Below are 15,286 nucleotides of genomic sequence, written 5' to 3'. Positions count from 1 at the left end.
TGTGTTGACGAAACATTGGTGAGGCTATCAAAGCCCGCCCCATCATTTCTAACGACACTTACTTCGATGATATCACGCTCGCACTTTTCCTTGTGACAGTCAAATATAGTGCATGGAGTGGAAAGCTGTCTGCAGCTATGGTCCTTATATACAATCACGACACTAGCAAACATTTTTTTCCTATAGATGTCCTTTTACGCGATTATGAATGCGCATATGGGTATTCCCAATGTGCTATCTAGAGTACATGCACCTTTTCCGTATGGAAATATGCATGTATATATTCAAAACAAAACAGTACATAAATAAATGAAAGGAACTTAACAAGCATTCAAGTTCCTTATAGTTTATTTACGACTCAGTAAGATGAACATAGCGGTGAACTTGCTTCACGTGTACGAAAGGCTTTGAATACCTGCACCTGGAACGATGGCTGGAGCCGCCGCGTGTTGTGTTCTGTACTCCGAACAAATCATATGACCGTTTGAACAGGCTGTTGTTAAAGCGCAAGAGGTCAAGCCGCCATCCAAGCTTGTGTGCATGCAAGGTCGGGCTGAAATCGACTGCGTGTTCTTGACTCAGTCAGGACTCCACACGACGGGGGGAATTTCTCATAATACATCGTGCATATTTGCTTTAAAAACCCTGTAGAAAAACAAATACAAACGGTGCACTGCTGGGAAAATGAAATTGAATCTAGTGCTATTGCAACATCAAAATCAATACGGCACACACTGCAGAGCATCTGCCAAAGTTTGGAACATCGTCAAAGCAACGTAGCTGTCGAAACAGAAAATGGGGCTCCTCGACAGAGTTTACATAGTCGTCTTGCGTGCGTGTCATTAAAAAAATTATTCGAACTTCACATTCTGTAACGCTAGATTTAAGAAATGCGCATCACGGATCTGAGGCCGATGTCGACGATGTATACTTCCTGTTGAAGATCTAATTTTCGGAACTTTCCAATGCACCAAACACAGAATAGCTGACTAAAAAGAAAAGTTCAGTTAGCATTTATACAGTCATGGCGTTGTTTGCGGAATAATTACAGAAGCAATGCACCCCAGCGTGTCAGAAAGTTATCCCTGAAAGTGGTTGATTCTTTATGGCCCGCTAAGAAAAGGGTTAAAGTTTATGCCTTTGCCAGCTGCCGTAAGTCATAAAATTACCTGGCTAAATCGCTTTTACGTCTTGACTTTGGAGCCTATTTGATTGTTTAAATTTGCGAAAAGTGTTTGGGATAAGTTCAGTTGTCGCTTTATAGCTTGGTGCGATTGAAAATAAAGACTGAACGCTCACAGCTAGTACATCAAGCAAATTGCTGCAGCTGTGTCCTTGTGGTGGCAGTGACCGATAAGAAAACAATGAAATGAGAGAAACTCTTGGAAAAGATGAGCAAAAAACGTACTTATATTATTTCGTACTATAAAAGCCGAAGTGCTAAAATAGTGAATACTTAAGTATACATTCGCCACCCGCCGCGGTTGCTTATTAGCTCTGGCGTTGCTCTGCTAAGCAGGAGGTCGCGGGATCAAATCCAGGCCACGGTGGCCGCGTTTCGAGTGGGGCGAAATGCACAAACGCCTATGGACCGTGCATTGGGTGCACGTTAAAGAACTCTGCAAGTGATAGAAACCACCCAAGATGATTGTCAAATTCAGCGACATGTTCTTTTGTGTAACCTTCTGCATATTCGCACGCTAACCGTGAAATACGAAACCTTATCTCTCCCGTCCCCCAGTGTAGCGTAGCCAAGCATCGTGAGGCTTATAGCGCGTGAAAAAGACAAGGACGAAAAGAAGACGTGACACACACGGGCGCTTCCTTTCGTCCTTGTCTTTTTCACGCGCTATAAGCCTCATGATGTCCTACCAACAAGCCCAAATGACTGCATTACAGTAGCCAAGCAGACGCATTTCTGGTTAACATCCCTGCCTTCTCTCTCCATTTTTTCCTTTTTATTGGCATATCATCAGCAGACACACGAAGCGGCAATCTCGGTGCCAACCACATTGCTGAAAGATACTACGACGCAGTACATCTTGTTATGATCACTGTATCCCAGTGGAGACTTCGTAGCAACTCCCTTCTACCCGTATGTATTCTGGCTGCGGCCTCGTTGCAATGGATACCCATCTAGCAGCCGCGCACGATGTGGAGGTGTCTGTTGCGGATGGCGCGCTGTCGCTTTAATATATTTAGGGCTACTTACTCCTCGCTACTTACATGCCCAGTGACACATGCCCACCAGTGACCCAAGGAGGAGGAGACAAAGGGGAGGAAAGACAGGGAGGTTGGCCAGTGTAAGTACTCGCTGGCTGCCCTGTGCTGGGGAAGGGGGTAAAGCGAATAAAAGGAGAAAGAAGAAGGGGAAAAAATGGAAACCAGAAAATTCACACAGTAACGCGATACTACACGCTACAACATTCAAAGGTGGTCGCACAATTCGCATGTCTTTAAAAAACTTCAGCGAAGCCCTTAAGGCCTTGACCCAAGTTGCCTACTGTAGTCCAGACAGCAGTCACCAGCAAGTTGTCTGTTCGTGGACGTACCTGAGACACATGTTGTCTGCTCAGCAAGACAGCACACAGCACGTACATAGTGGCCCAAGCCAGCATACAACTTGTGTCACTGTGTATGTACCACTGTTTAGAGTGCGATATCGTCAGCGACAGAGACACGCGGACGCTAAACGTAGTGAGAGCAGGAAAAACAAAATACAACGACGAGCAGATGGACGCGATGCCCCGCGGCTCATCAGCGCAGCGGAATCAAGTGCTTTCACATCCGTGCAATGATTTTTTTGCTGCCGCTCAAAGAGAATTTCACTTGCGCACTGATTGAACGAAGGGAAAGAATGCACACTCTATCTACCCCCCCCCCCCTTCCCCGTACCCCCATCTATACTACACTCCTGTCCTTTTGCATAGCGAATCCGTGCACAGCAAGCGAGGTGCAATAAAGTCACGTGCATGGTAGCTTAACAAGGTGTCATTTTTTTCTTTACTTATCACAATTGCATATTGTATATCTCGGTCAGTAAAAACAAAACAAAAAAAGCTAGTTGTGAGCAAGTGCTTGTGTCGTTGTCGCTTCTGTGTATCCTTGTCCCGTTCATGCTCATTTTTCCAAGGATTGCTGACGAGCTGATTGGTTCATTATTACAGAAAGAACAGCGCTTCAGGACGGGACACAAGGAGGGAGTGCGCAGTTCCTCTCTTGTGTCCCGTCTTGAAGCGCTGTTCTTTAGGTGATAACTCCTTTTTTGTTGTTTTTAGTTCTCGTTATTACACCTTTTCAACTCGCCCAATTGACGATTCTTCAGCTGGGAATGGGCATTGAAATTGAATATTCCAGCTACAACGACCGCGTTCCTATCCTAGTGGCGAAATGCTGAAACAGCTGCGGGGGTGTATGTGTAGTTGCGCGTTAAACACTTTCCGGTGCCCTTTGTTAAGGCTTTCTTTAGAGCTCACAGTCTAGGTTCTAAACATCAAGCGCAAAATCTTTAATAGCCGGGTTTGGGTTTGAGGAGCAAACGGCTTGCGTACGCAAGCGAACAAAAGCCCATCTGCGTCCGATACTCTAAAACTCTCTATAGTGAACGTAACTGCGCTGCCACTGACGCGTTCTCCATGGTTCTAGATACATCTTTTCTTTTTTTTTTGGAGGAGGGTGGGGGGAGTGTAAATAATAGGGAGTTACCGATTTTGTGCACGCAAACGGGTTTGGGCACCTAAACGGACCTTTGTGTACGCAAAGCGACACGCTCGGCATGCGCTCTTTTGTGTTCTTTTGTCAGCCTGGCGGTTTGCGTCCCCTAACTATGTATAAGCAAAATCTAAAGCTCCCCAATTTGTTCCTTACTTTTGGGCAAGCCTTTTCTTTAATTATCGTGCTTTACGTGCCAAGACCACGGTCTGATTATGAGGCACGCCGCAGTGGGGGACTCCGGAAATTTCGACCACCAGGGGTTCTTTAACGTGCACCTATAAATCTAAGTATACACGGGTGGGTGTTTTCGCACTTCGCCCCCATCAAAATGCGCCCGCCGCGGCCGGGATTCGGTCCCGCGACATCGTGTTTAGCAGTCCAATACCACAGCCACTGAGCAACCGCGGCGGGTCGGGCAAGCCTTGAGAAACTGTACATTATTCCCAAACAAAGTTTAATACAGCTTAAACGAGATTTTTAGTTAATGTGCATTATGATGGTAATTATGTTGCCGGAGTAATTTATTTTTCCGGTGTACACTAGCAAGAAGTAGATTTGTGAAGGCACGGTTTAAAGAACACCCGCAGCCAATGCAAGACCTAAGTCTCAGTCTCGACCACTGGTGTACCGAGTGAGCGATGCTGACCACGATACATTGAAGCAATTTAATTTGTGCGCTTTACCTGTATGCTTCTTCTTGCATAAGTTTATTCTATCATAAGAACAGCCTCACGCGCGGTAATTGAGGTTGCGCATATGCACCGCGAAAGCTATAATAAACAACGGCGGGAATTCCCCTCCTTGGCGGATCTTGCTGCGGCGCCTATTCCACGCCGCCGATTGCTGACGCGGGCATCGGGGCTTTTTCGCCTTTAGACGTCGTCGCGCCCTCGCCCTATTCAGAACGGCGCGATAGGCGACGGCTGGTGGACGGTCATGGAGCGTTTGAATTACCTTGAGTGACGTCATCGCGTTTAACTGGCCGTGAACTCATTGTACATCAATAGCGGTTCGTTGTCTCGCCGCCAGACAGCGCCGCTTGCGCCAACGAGGTTCACAACGCTCCACGACCGCACCTGACGCGTAGCGCGGAGCAGGAAACGGAACTACTGAGGCCAGCGTAGTGCGCTGGCCACAGGCTTGGGAAGCAAGGGGCATCGCTCACTGAGTGACAGCACAATTAGCGACCGGCCCGCGCGCGTGTTGTGCTGTTCGGCTTGAAATGTAGGCCAAGCCGGCTGCTTGATCGAACAAAGCGTAGCCGTGCATACCGGACGGAGACGCGAAAAGAGCCGACGATCGCAAGTGATTCCCACAGAAAACGAATGCACAGCTATCAAAAATTAAAAGAATGAAGGAATGTGAAGAGAAAGAAACAGGTACAACAAAGAAACCCATGCAAGCAATGAAAGACACATTCACGTAAGCGTCGTAGGTCATTTCGAGCGGCGCTTTCCAACTGTGAAAGTTTTTCTTAGGCGTTTAATACTATATATGCTAAGTAGCCTGCGCACAATAAGACACTTTGCGTGCTACTTAAGGAAGTTTAACGTTTTTCAGGTCTTATAATTGCGATGCTTTTCTGTACTGTATATATCTCTTTTCGTCCATATCGTGTCAGGCTGCTCCGTTGCCAAAGTATCGAAAACTGGTCCAGGGAGTTGTGCTCGATGAGGCGGCGAAATCTATGAGATAAGCGCATCCTTTCTGGCTTGGAATAGTTCGGGTTCCCACTTTGAGCGAGACAGTTATGGTGTTCGTTGCCGGGGGTTACTTCCTTCCATTCCTGACTCCTACCTCTTTGCAGCCGTGTCCTCTACGGACTTCCTTGTAGCTGTATGGTCTCGGCAGCAATAAGCATTATGCTCCAATTCGGAGCTCCTGCTGCTGACTTGGCCAGCGAAAAGCAGTAAAGAAGTTTTTGTTTGTGATTCGATGAAACTCAGCGACGAGCTTGCTTGATTCGAACCAAATGGTCGATGGGGTCTGTGAGTGTTTCTTACTACATAGCGCACGTTAATACTCGGCTAGAAGTGTCTACATTTACGAGTCCAGCAAAATAAGCGTTCTGCAGGAGACGTCAGGCAACGTTCCATTAGCAATTTGCACGGTTTCGACTCTGAATTGTATGCTGAAAAAGCATGTAGGGCGTTCCTTTCTTTCGTGTTTCCTTTCTCCTTTCTTGCATACTTATCTGTATTTTTTAGCCCCTCCCCTCTGTAATGCTTCATTGTAAGCCCTGAGGGTACTATAAATAAAGAAATAAATAAATAGGCAAAGAACTCTAGGAGACTATCACGTGTTATGGTGTCATGTTCTTATTTGAAGGAGTTCACATCCTCTCATTGTGCAGCTTTGGCAACTGCAGTTGCGTCACATGCGTTCGTTGTTCTTGTTTTGCCAACGTGGCTGTTAGAAATGCTAACGCCGTTTCTTAAACCTCACTGAGAAAGTGTCACGGAATGGGGAGACAACTTCCCTATATCTCACGCTTTCATTTTTGTCACGCTCTTCTTTCCGTCTTTACTTCCCCTTTCCCTTCCCCTAGTGCAGGGTAGCAAACCGGACGTTTTAAGTCTGGTTAACCTGCCTGCCTTCCTCTCATTTGCATCTCTCTCTCTACATGCCAAACAACAAGCCGAGAGAAAGTACGTCAGGACTAGACAAAACGTTAAGTTTTATTTCGCTCTGTGCGCTTGTCCCGCACGTCCATCCTCCACACGCGCACGTCTCTTCACCTCTCGACGTTCCGCCTGTCCAGCGCCGAATCCCGAGCGGCCAGCCGAGAGAGCGCCTGACCTGCTTCCGCGTCCGACCTAAGCAGGCACCGCGGATGCAAAGCTTGCCGTGTGGCTTCCCCCCTGCCCACTTTCCGACCAGCTCTCGCCTTCCTCTCTAAGCGCGCTGCGTGCAGCGACCGGCAATAGACGGCGTCGGCGGACAGTCACTTCCTAGATCGCTGGCTCCGAAAACAGGGCTGACCCACTTCCACGGCTCGGACGCCGTGCGTAGCCGCTTTCGCTTTCGTCCGTTCACAGATTGCTACCACCTCGCAGCGTCCTTTTCTTTCTTCTATATTTTTTTTTCTGGAGACTGATTTTCTTTTGCTTTGGTTGTCAGTTTGTATACGCGCCTTTTCCTTACCTATAGAATTGTGGCTTTCTTTCTTTTCTCTTCCCTTCATCTAAAACTTGGTTCCTGCTTCTAGGTTTTCTCTATGCACAATTCATCAGTAACAAGAAACAAAAATGACTGTCGAGTGCGTAACCCGCGTCCCGGAAAAAGACGGAATTAGAAGAGCGTCGTGCGGGCTTCGTGCACCGTTGAACACGCGTCTACCCCACGGGCGAGGCGCTTCCGCCATAAAGACATCCGTGCGGAGGTATTGGCTTTTTGGCTGAGTCCTTTAATAAACACCATAGACGTGGAATCTTGCACACTTTCGACACGCAGCACAATGCACGTTTGTGACTCAAGGTTCAGAATAGGTCGGTCCCCTGACGGACCTCCATGCTGCAAATCCTCTAGGCCCTTCCCCATAGCTTCTAACTTGTTGTAACGCATATGCAGTGACATGGATCCATAGCGCTGCGTGTTGCCTCATGTGCCATCTATTTCAGTTTCGTTGTGCCTGCGCTATATGCAACGTATTATAAGATGGCCTATATCAGCAAGCCCATAAAGCTACCCTCACCCGCATGGGCCTGCCAAAAAAATCCCTAATAACCATCATGCATTCGCTGTCATAGTGTCGTCGTGATGCGGTCGTGGTCATTCCGTCGTCGTTCCTAAAACTTCTTCATCCCACTCTCGTCATGCCGTCATTGTCACACAGTCGTCGTCACACTGCTGACGTCATGCCGTCATTGTCCCGCTGCTGTTTTACCATCGCCACCTCTGCAGAAACATCATCCCATTGCCATCGTCCTGTCGTTGTACTGCGTTCGTGTTTCCATCAACATAGTTCCTTCTGCGTCATACTAGCGTAATCGTACCGTCGTCATTCAATAGGGATTATGGCGCCGTTGTCATGCCGTTGCCATGATTGTGCCGTTGTCAAACAGTCGCTGTCACGCATCCGTCATCGTGCCGTCTTGGCAGTGCCATCGTTGTCATTCCAGCTTCGTCAGCTGGTTGTTGTCATACGCTAGTCGCCATCCCATTGTCCTCATGACGTCGCTATCACGCTGTCCTCATTGTAACATCGCCGTTATTTCTGAATTTTCATCTCAATGTCGTCATGCCACCTTTGCCGTTCCGTCGACGCCTCTCCAGTCTTCGTCATTTCTCCACCCTTATGGGGGACCTTGGCAGGCGAGTGCCACACCAAAATAAGCGAGTGTCGGAGACAGTGAATGTTCCATACAGTCGAAGCAACGAAGTCTCAGAATGGTCACTGCAGAATTTAAATAAAATTCACTTTAGGAACGCGGTGTGTCGCTGCATTGCTTGAATGCTAAACCATTAGCATCGACAGTCATCGTGAGATGAGTTCTGCCGTAATTTTTTTTTCTTTCTTTCTATCTCCATACACTTCTTGCTTAGCTAACCTATGGCACTAGTGCACCTAGAGGAACCTAGAAACAAGAGATTCCACATTGACATCGCTTGAACTGAGTAGGACCAAGCGCCGCCCTAACAAACGAATCAATCTGAGAATGACAGTGACGAAAAATGACAAATTAAAAAAAAAATTACCATGACGAAAGAAAGATATCCGCTCGCATTTTACGTTTGTTTAGATGCTGTGTGGTCGAGATGCTTTCTCAAGAAGATCATTCATTGCTATCACAATCAGAGGCAAATATATACAAGCCTACGTGTCTATTCAGGTGCTCGCAAGTTTCCTCAGCATTCCTCTCGACGCGACAAGGAAGGAAGTGCTGAGCGCTCCATTTCATCGCGCCTACGATAGAGTTCCAAAAGGGAGAAACTTGAGGAAAGGCAAGAGCTTGCGCAAAAAAAAAAAAAAAAAAGATTCCCAGACCCGCGTGAGCAAACCCTGGTGTTTCCGGAAAGGTCTACCGCACGTAGCTCGGAAGGAAGTGTCACTCGCGTGCCAGTAGTTTTTCTGCGTGACACCTTTTGCAGCGCTCTTGGCGAGTTGCATCTGCGTTTAGGTAAGAGACGCTTGGGTGTAGTAACTGTTTGCTTAAACTAACACAGGTTAAGCCCACCTGCATATACCACCGTCATCACCACCGCCATCAGGAAACAGCGCAAAATCACTGGTGCATTGGTGCGACCAAGTTTGTCTCTTATAGAGGGTAACTCATGTCAAAGAAAACTTTACGTTCCTTGTCCACTATCTTTTTATGCGTGATAACTGTGCACATTCATAAACAAACGAATAAATTCACAGTGGTGTGGGATAATGTAACTATTGTTTCGAGAATGGAACCTAACTTGAGTATAAACTTCAGTATATAATTTGATGCTAAACTCGAGTCTGAACCTAACATTACATTTCTGGTGCTGAAGAGCAAAGCAGTGCAAGTAGTGGTGTGCTTATTGCATTATTCAGCGAGCATTATTGCGGGCTTCAACGAGCAGTATGATCTAAGTATGCGTAATTTCTCCGCCTTTTACTACGAAATAAAACTTCAGAAGAAAACAAAGGGATAACACGCCGGCTGCTTCGGCGGTGGCTGCGACCACGTATTCGGAAAAGAGTGTTTGAGCGAAAAAGAAAATTACACATCGATGTTAGTGCGAGAATCACGAAGAAAATATTGAACAAGTTTAATTTAATTGTTTTGGTGTTCATAATGCACTTGCTGAGTTGAAGCCCGTGTTAGTTCGAGTAATGTATTACATAACTGACCAGGGCTTTTGACAGCACCAGTTTCTAGATTGTTCTGCAAGTGGCAGCAAAATGTCATTAGAGTTCTGCTCATAACTTTCCCACGAAGCCGTTCTTGCGCAGTGTGAGACAAGGCTGCATGGAAAAGCAATGTCTTTCGTAGCTAATTTTTTTGACTGGCAAAATTAAGGTCATTGTCATGATTATTAGTTAGTGGACATGTTTCCAGTGCTGATCTTGGCTTGAGTTCCACATGCTAGTTAGCAAATACATTTAGTTAGCTATATATTCCTAATTAATTAGCGTATTGACGAGTAATGCGAAACTTCTGTTGTGCGAAACATCGCTGGATATGGGTCATGAAAAATCACTGTTTTATCTCAAATACCACATGCTTACTTTTTCTCTTCTTTTTACTGGCATGGTATAATAGGAGAGGCCGGCGCCTTTATGTGGCGCCGGCTGCGCCTCGTCGCTTCACAAAGAAAAGTATTGTCTCAAAATTTTTAACAAAATGGAGCACAAAAGCATCACAAAAGCAGACACGCAGCAATATTAAAAAGTTCTATACATGAGTCCAGGGACCCACAGAAGGTGACCATGTGTGCAGTTCACATGTAAACACATGTGCTTTGTTGTTGTTGTTGTTGTTGTTGTTGTTGTTGTTGTTGTTGTCGTTGTTGTTGTTGTTGCCTTTCACGTGTGCGGCTCCTACCCACGATGGAGGATTGGCCAAGAAATTGGTGGATTATTGTATTGTTCGAGAAGGCAAAGAAGTTCAGTTTCACAGACGAGCGCACAGATCGCCAGTAAAACCATACAGAACATGCTGCATGAACTATTGACAAACTTACAAGGATAGAGTTACATCATACATGTATCTTTCAGCGGACACTAGCATTTAAAACAGATCCAAGATACTGGCGTTTTCTAAGAAAAGGTTTAAAGCCACAAGTGCTTTTTTCTGAAGCCCCGTTGTTGGCCATGGGCGAAGTATGTTTCCTTACGGTGAATGGTCTTGGATCTAAGAGCATTGGTTATATCAGTTACGTTCTTCAATAACGAAATCTGGCCTATGTACACCCAGAGGGCGCTAGCGCTGAAACCTTGCTGTTTCTCGCAGATCGATCAGTCGAGGCTCCGCGGAGACTTGGCTGGAGACGCTTTGACTTCTGCCGTTTCGTTTTATTGCTTCCAAGAGGAACGGGCATAAGGATCTGTGCAGCAGACACGACGAGATGGGGATAAAGAAACCGCCTGTGTGTCAAGGAACACCGAGACGACCTTGCATGCTAGACGCGACGCTACGGTCCGGATAAAGGCGGTCCGTGTGTATAACCCCCTGCATACATAAGCGGAGCTCGTACCAGAAATCATTATCGGGTCCCTTCAATGACGCGATTGCCATCGGCGCGCCACGGCTTTGATTATTCGATGTTGTTTCTTTACTCACATTCTACTGTGTTCGTTTTCTTTACGCATGGTGGAAAGGGAAGATAAGAAAGGTGAGAAGTGATAATAAAACAAATGTTACCCGTGTTTGGCCTTAATTCAAAGGCAAGAAAGAAAAAGGCCCTATCTAAGGGCGGTTTGAAGGTATGGGCATATGCAGGGTCTCCTACGTAACTTCCGCCAAACTTCAGCTGAACAGAACCAAGGAGACGTTGTTTGTCGTTGTTTGGTGATACTCAGATTATTTTTTTGCGTTACATCTAAATAAATAATTAGTTTTAATTAATCAACTTCACAAATATTTTACTTAAATGAAAAGTGTAAATCAGAAAATTGTTAAGCAACATGAAAAACTCCCGATACAGCTTTCTGTTCCTCAATACGTGATACATAAACGTGTTTTTCTAAGCATGAGAGAAGCTCGCGACTACACGATAAGTGTCTCCCGGGGCAAGCCGCCCTATAATTTTTCACTCACTCAATCAGCTGTTCTTAAAAGCTGGTAACGTGGTCTTACGACTTGATTTTTTTTTTCACTGCTCTTAATTCGACCCTCGTGTGGCCACGAGATGTGGTCGAAATATCCGTAAGGTCGAATTAAGAAGCGGTGGCAAAATGCCACGAGACGCTTTGATGAACGTGCGAAGCCGACTACTGAATGTGGGGCCGTGACACGACGCGATACAAGCGGGAACAGATGGCTTCACGGTTGGAAGGAGCGTCGGCCACTAAAAGATAAAAATAGGATAGCTTTATGCCTCGGGAAGCAGTAACGCCATCTGCAGATTGTTTTTTTTTTGCGTTTTTAACTATTTAGTAGCCGTTGTGCCCACGAGAAGGCGTCGATGGGGGCCCTTGGGAGTCGAATTGACCGAAGCGGCATGCATTCGCGTTCGTGCTAAACACGCTTTTATTCCATAGCAGCGTGTGATTTCTCGCCGGGACGCTCCCAGGTGTTCGAATTAAGCAAAAAAAGTCGAATTATCCGACGTCGAATTAAGTGGAGTCGAATGTATTAAGCGTCGGCGCGTCTATTTCTTTGGTATCATACGTAACTCACTGTACCTGTTCAGAGAAGCCCGCGCGCCTATAGATTCGTATATTGAGCTAACACAACCACTTACTGCAGAAAGAGACCTTTAAAGATTGCTATCTTTGCGCTTCCCAGAAAACTAAAGTTGCTCTTTTGCAATAAAATAGCGAGTCCAATGTGAGCGTTTTCTGCCGTTTCACCAAACTCCTGCTTAAGTTAGCCGAAGTCCACTGTTTTGTTGCGTGTTTTAAACTCAATACTTGGTATGATGATGACGGCTCGTCGTAATATTAATATTACGACGACGGCTATTCAGTGCTTTAGTGGCAATTACATAAATGTAGAGGCAAGGAGCCCTGAATAGCCGCCGTATTTGATATTTGATGTAGAAGTAATCTTGCCTTCTTTTGAGTGTGCTGCGTAACGGCTGAACTGTATCAAGACACGACATGACCAGTTGATACTAGGTGTTGTTATTACTAAATAGCCCGCATCGGTACTCCAGCCAAACCACAAGAAGTAAATATATAATCTTGCTTTCTTTGAGTGTGCTTCATAACGGAACTGTATGAAGATACGACGGTAACTGGTTGCTACGTGTTGTTAATAGTAAATAGTCCGCATCGAAACTCAATGCAAACCACAAGCAGTAAATATGTAATCTTGCCTTCTTTGAGTGTGCTGCATAACGGCTGAACTGTATCAAGATACGACGCTCACTAGTTGTTACGTGTTGTTACTATTAAATAGCCCGTATCGAAAACCCAGGCATACAACGCGGGGTAAATGGTGAGGCCAGTGCTGTGTATACAGACACAATTATAAAGGCCTCTTGGTAGTCTGCAGCGCGTTTACGATCGGAAGGGGCCGATAAGCCGGAGCTTTGTAGAATTACCGGGAAAGAAAATTAAAATAATTTGTATACATTGAAAACGAGCAGGTTTGGGCTTGTTCCGCAAGGTCCGACGGCTTCGTTATCTTTCCGGCGGTAAAAACCTGCTGCAGATGTAAGCAGCACTCCGATGACGCACATGTGTATACGGAAGGAATGTCGGGCTGTATTTTACTCGACGTTTGACGTCGTCGCGAGATGGGAATTGTGACGCAGGAGTGGAGACGAATAATTGTGTTAAGGAAGCTCAAGTTTAGCCGCTAGATCGTTGCAAGCAGCTGCCATGACACCATATCAATATTTATAACGAGACACTGCATTATCAAAAGGTGTTGCGAAAGCACCAAGACACGGAGACACCAAGACACGGATTACGGAGCGCTTAGTAGTGCTTCACGCGGAAGGCGGAATCGACTAGCGCAGAGCAACACTCTATAAGGAAAACTGCGTATGTGGGCAGATTATCGCCTGGTGTACCCGGCGCCACTTCCGATAATTAATGTCAAGCGCCTCGCTGCGGTTATTTTTTTCTTTCTCTCTCGTTTTGCATATAGTCCGTGCAAGTGCTATGGGCTGCTCAGTTTCGTACTTTCCCTTAAATATCCTCTCAATAGTCGCGATCTGAAAGAACGGACGTTGATCGCTTTATAGAAATTCTTGCCTAAGTGTGTAGTTCGCACAGTAAAGGATTTACAAGAGGTGACGAGGCAAGCACTGCTTCCTGCCGCCGTGGTTGCTCAGTGGCTATGGTGTTGGGCTGCTGAGCACGAAGTCGCTGGATCGAATCCCGGCCACGGCGGCCGCATTTCGATGGGGGCGAAAACACCCGTGTACTTAGATTTAGGTGCACGTTAAAGAACCCCAGGTGGTCAAAATTTTCGGAGTCCTCCACTAGGACGTGCCTCATAATCAGAAAGTGGTTTTGGCACGTAAAACCCCATAATTTAATTTTTTTAACTGCTTCCTGACGCCAGCGTTAAACGTTTAGAAAATATTCTGAACACGGGAAATTTGTTGCCATGTAAGCGCGAAGCAAGCAGTGAAAGCAAACAAAAAAACGTTGCTCTAAGAAAGATAATAATGGTCAGCATTTCGCGAATAAATATTTATTGATGTATTTTTTTAAAAAATTGGCTGACAAACACGTTGGGGTACACTCTGACATGTATTGTGTAAAACTAGCTTATTTCTTTCAAAAATGCGCGGCGTGAAGTACAGAGAAGTGATACTCACAGCAGCTGCGCCACGCTGACCCTGGGTTGCCGTCCATGGCCGGCCTTGCCGTAAGCCACGCTGCAAAACTTAATCCAATCGATGCGTCTCGGCCTAACTCGTGCAAGGATCGCGCCGTGGGTGCCGGCGTTTTACTGCACAGGCACGCCGGCGAGGCAGCGCCGCACCGACCATGAACCACGCTCGCGCACTGCGAACCGGCGCCGTTCGGAGACGCTCAAGAGCGAACGGAGCGGGAGTCGCCGACGACGCGAGGCACGGGCTCCCAGTTCAACGGCCCGTCCCTCCCCCCTCTCATAGAGCGAAGGCAGGAGTCGGAGAGACGTTGCAGCGCGTTTCGCAGCGCGGCGAGCCTGGTCCCTCAAACAGCCGGTAAAAACAGTACTATCTCTCGTTTCTCGGTGACGTCACTGTTGTTTCTCAGCCCGCGCGTTGTCACTTCACCGTACTCTGCCATGAGGAGGGTTCCTTGCGGCGCGAATTCAGAGCAGCCGCGGAGGCAGAGAGACGAGCGATAGGCGCTACTTTCTCCTCAGTGCCTTCTCTCTTTCTTACGCTCTCTTTGCAGGAAGAGCTTGCGGCGAGGGCGCTATTCCGATGCCCAAGAGGAAAGCGACAAGGGGTCGCTCTCTTCCTGGGGTCCGCACCGTCGTTACAGGTTGTCGTTTTTGGCACCTTTCGTTTTCTTTTCCTTCCTTATCCGGCGTTGCTGCTGTCGCAATCGTCTTGATTTATGACGTTGTATGTAAATGTGCGTGCGTGGGTGTGTGTGTGTGTGTTTGTTTGTATACGAGTGTGTGTGTGCGTGCGTCTGCGCGTGTTATTTCCGCCTCGGTTCTCGCACCGCGGTGTTGTACATGTGCGCACGCTGCTACTTGCGTTCTTTTGATTCCCTTATCCTCGTTCCTTCCGTGTATAGGACGCGTGTGGATGCTTTCCTTCGACTCCACATCTTTGTACCCGGCTTCTGTAGCCTTGAGACTAAACAAGCGAAGATTCGCTTCGACGCCACCTCGCGCGGTTTCAATAGCGAATGGGCCTTTCGTATTCCGCGCTTCCCCATGGAAATGCGGAGGCCCACTGTGTGGTGACCTTGAGCTTGTCATTGCGAGCCCGGTGAGTGCTGCACCACTGTTCTTCTGCGTAAGTGTTGCTCGAA

At 46.9% G+C, this 15,286-nt stretch overlaps 1 protein-coding gene and 1 long non-coding RNA gene across 2 annotated transcripts in view; one reads left to right on the top strand and one right to left on the bottom strand.

Moving 5' to 3' along the window:
* The window catches only part of LOC135905458 (uncharacterized), a 24,871-nt gene extending 10,277 nt beyond the window's left edge, over positions 1 to 14,594 (bottom strand). The window contains exons 1-2 of the long non-coding RNA XR_010565398.2: positions 14,128 to 14,594; positions 2,227 to 2,328 (exon numbers count right to left, since the gene is read on the bottom strand). This is a non-coding gene — a long non-coding RNA (uncharacterized lncRNA). The remainder of the gene's footprint in view (positions 1 to 2,226; positions 2,329 to 14,127) is intronic.
* The window catches only part of LOC135904071 (uncharacterized), a 592,735-nt gene that overhangs the window by 57,706 nt on the left and 519,743 nt on the right, over positions 1 to 15,286 (top strand). The window lies entirely within an intron of this gene.

Source organism: Dermacentor albipictus, chromosome 1 (genome assembly GCF_038994185.2).
Source record: "Dermacentor albipictus isolate Rhodes 1998 colony chromosome 1, USDA_Dalb.pri_finalv2, whole genome shotgun sequence".
Lineage (NCBI taxonomy): Eukaryota > Metazoa > Arthropoda > Arachnida > Ixodida > Ixodidae > Dermacentor > Dermacentor albipictus.
Note: the sequence above shows the minus strand (reverse complement) of the source record. Positions and strands in the feature narration are given on the sequence as shown.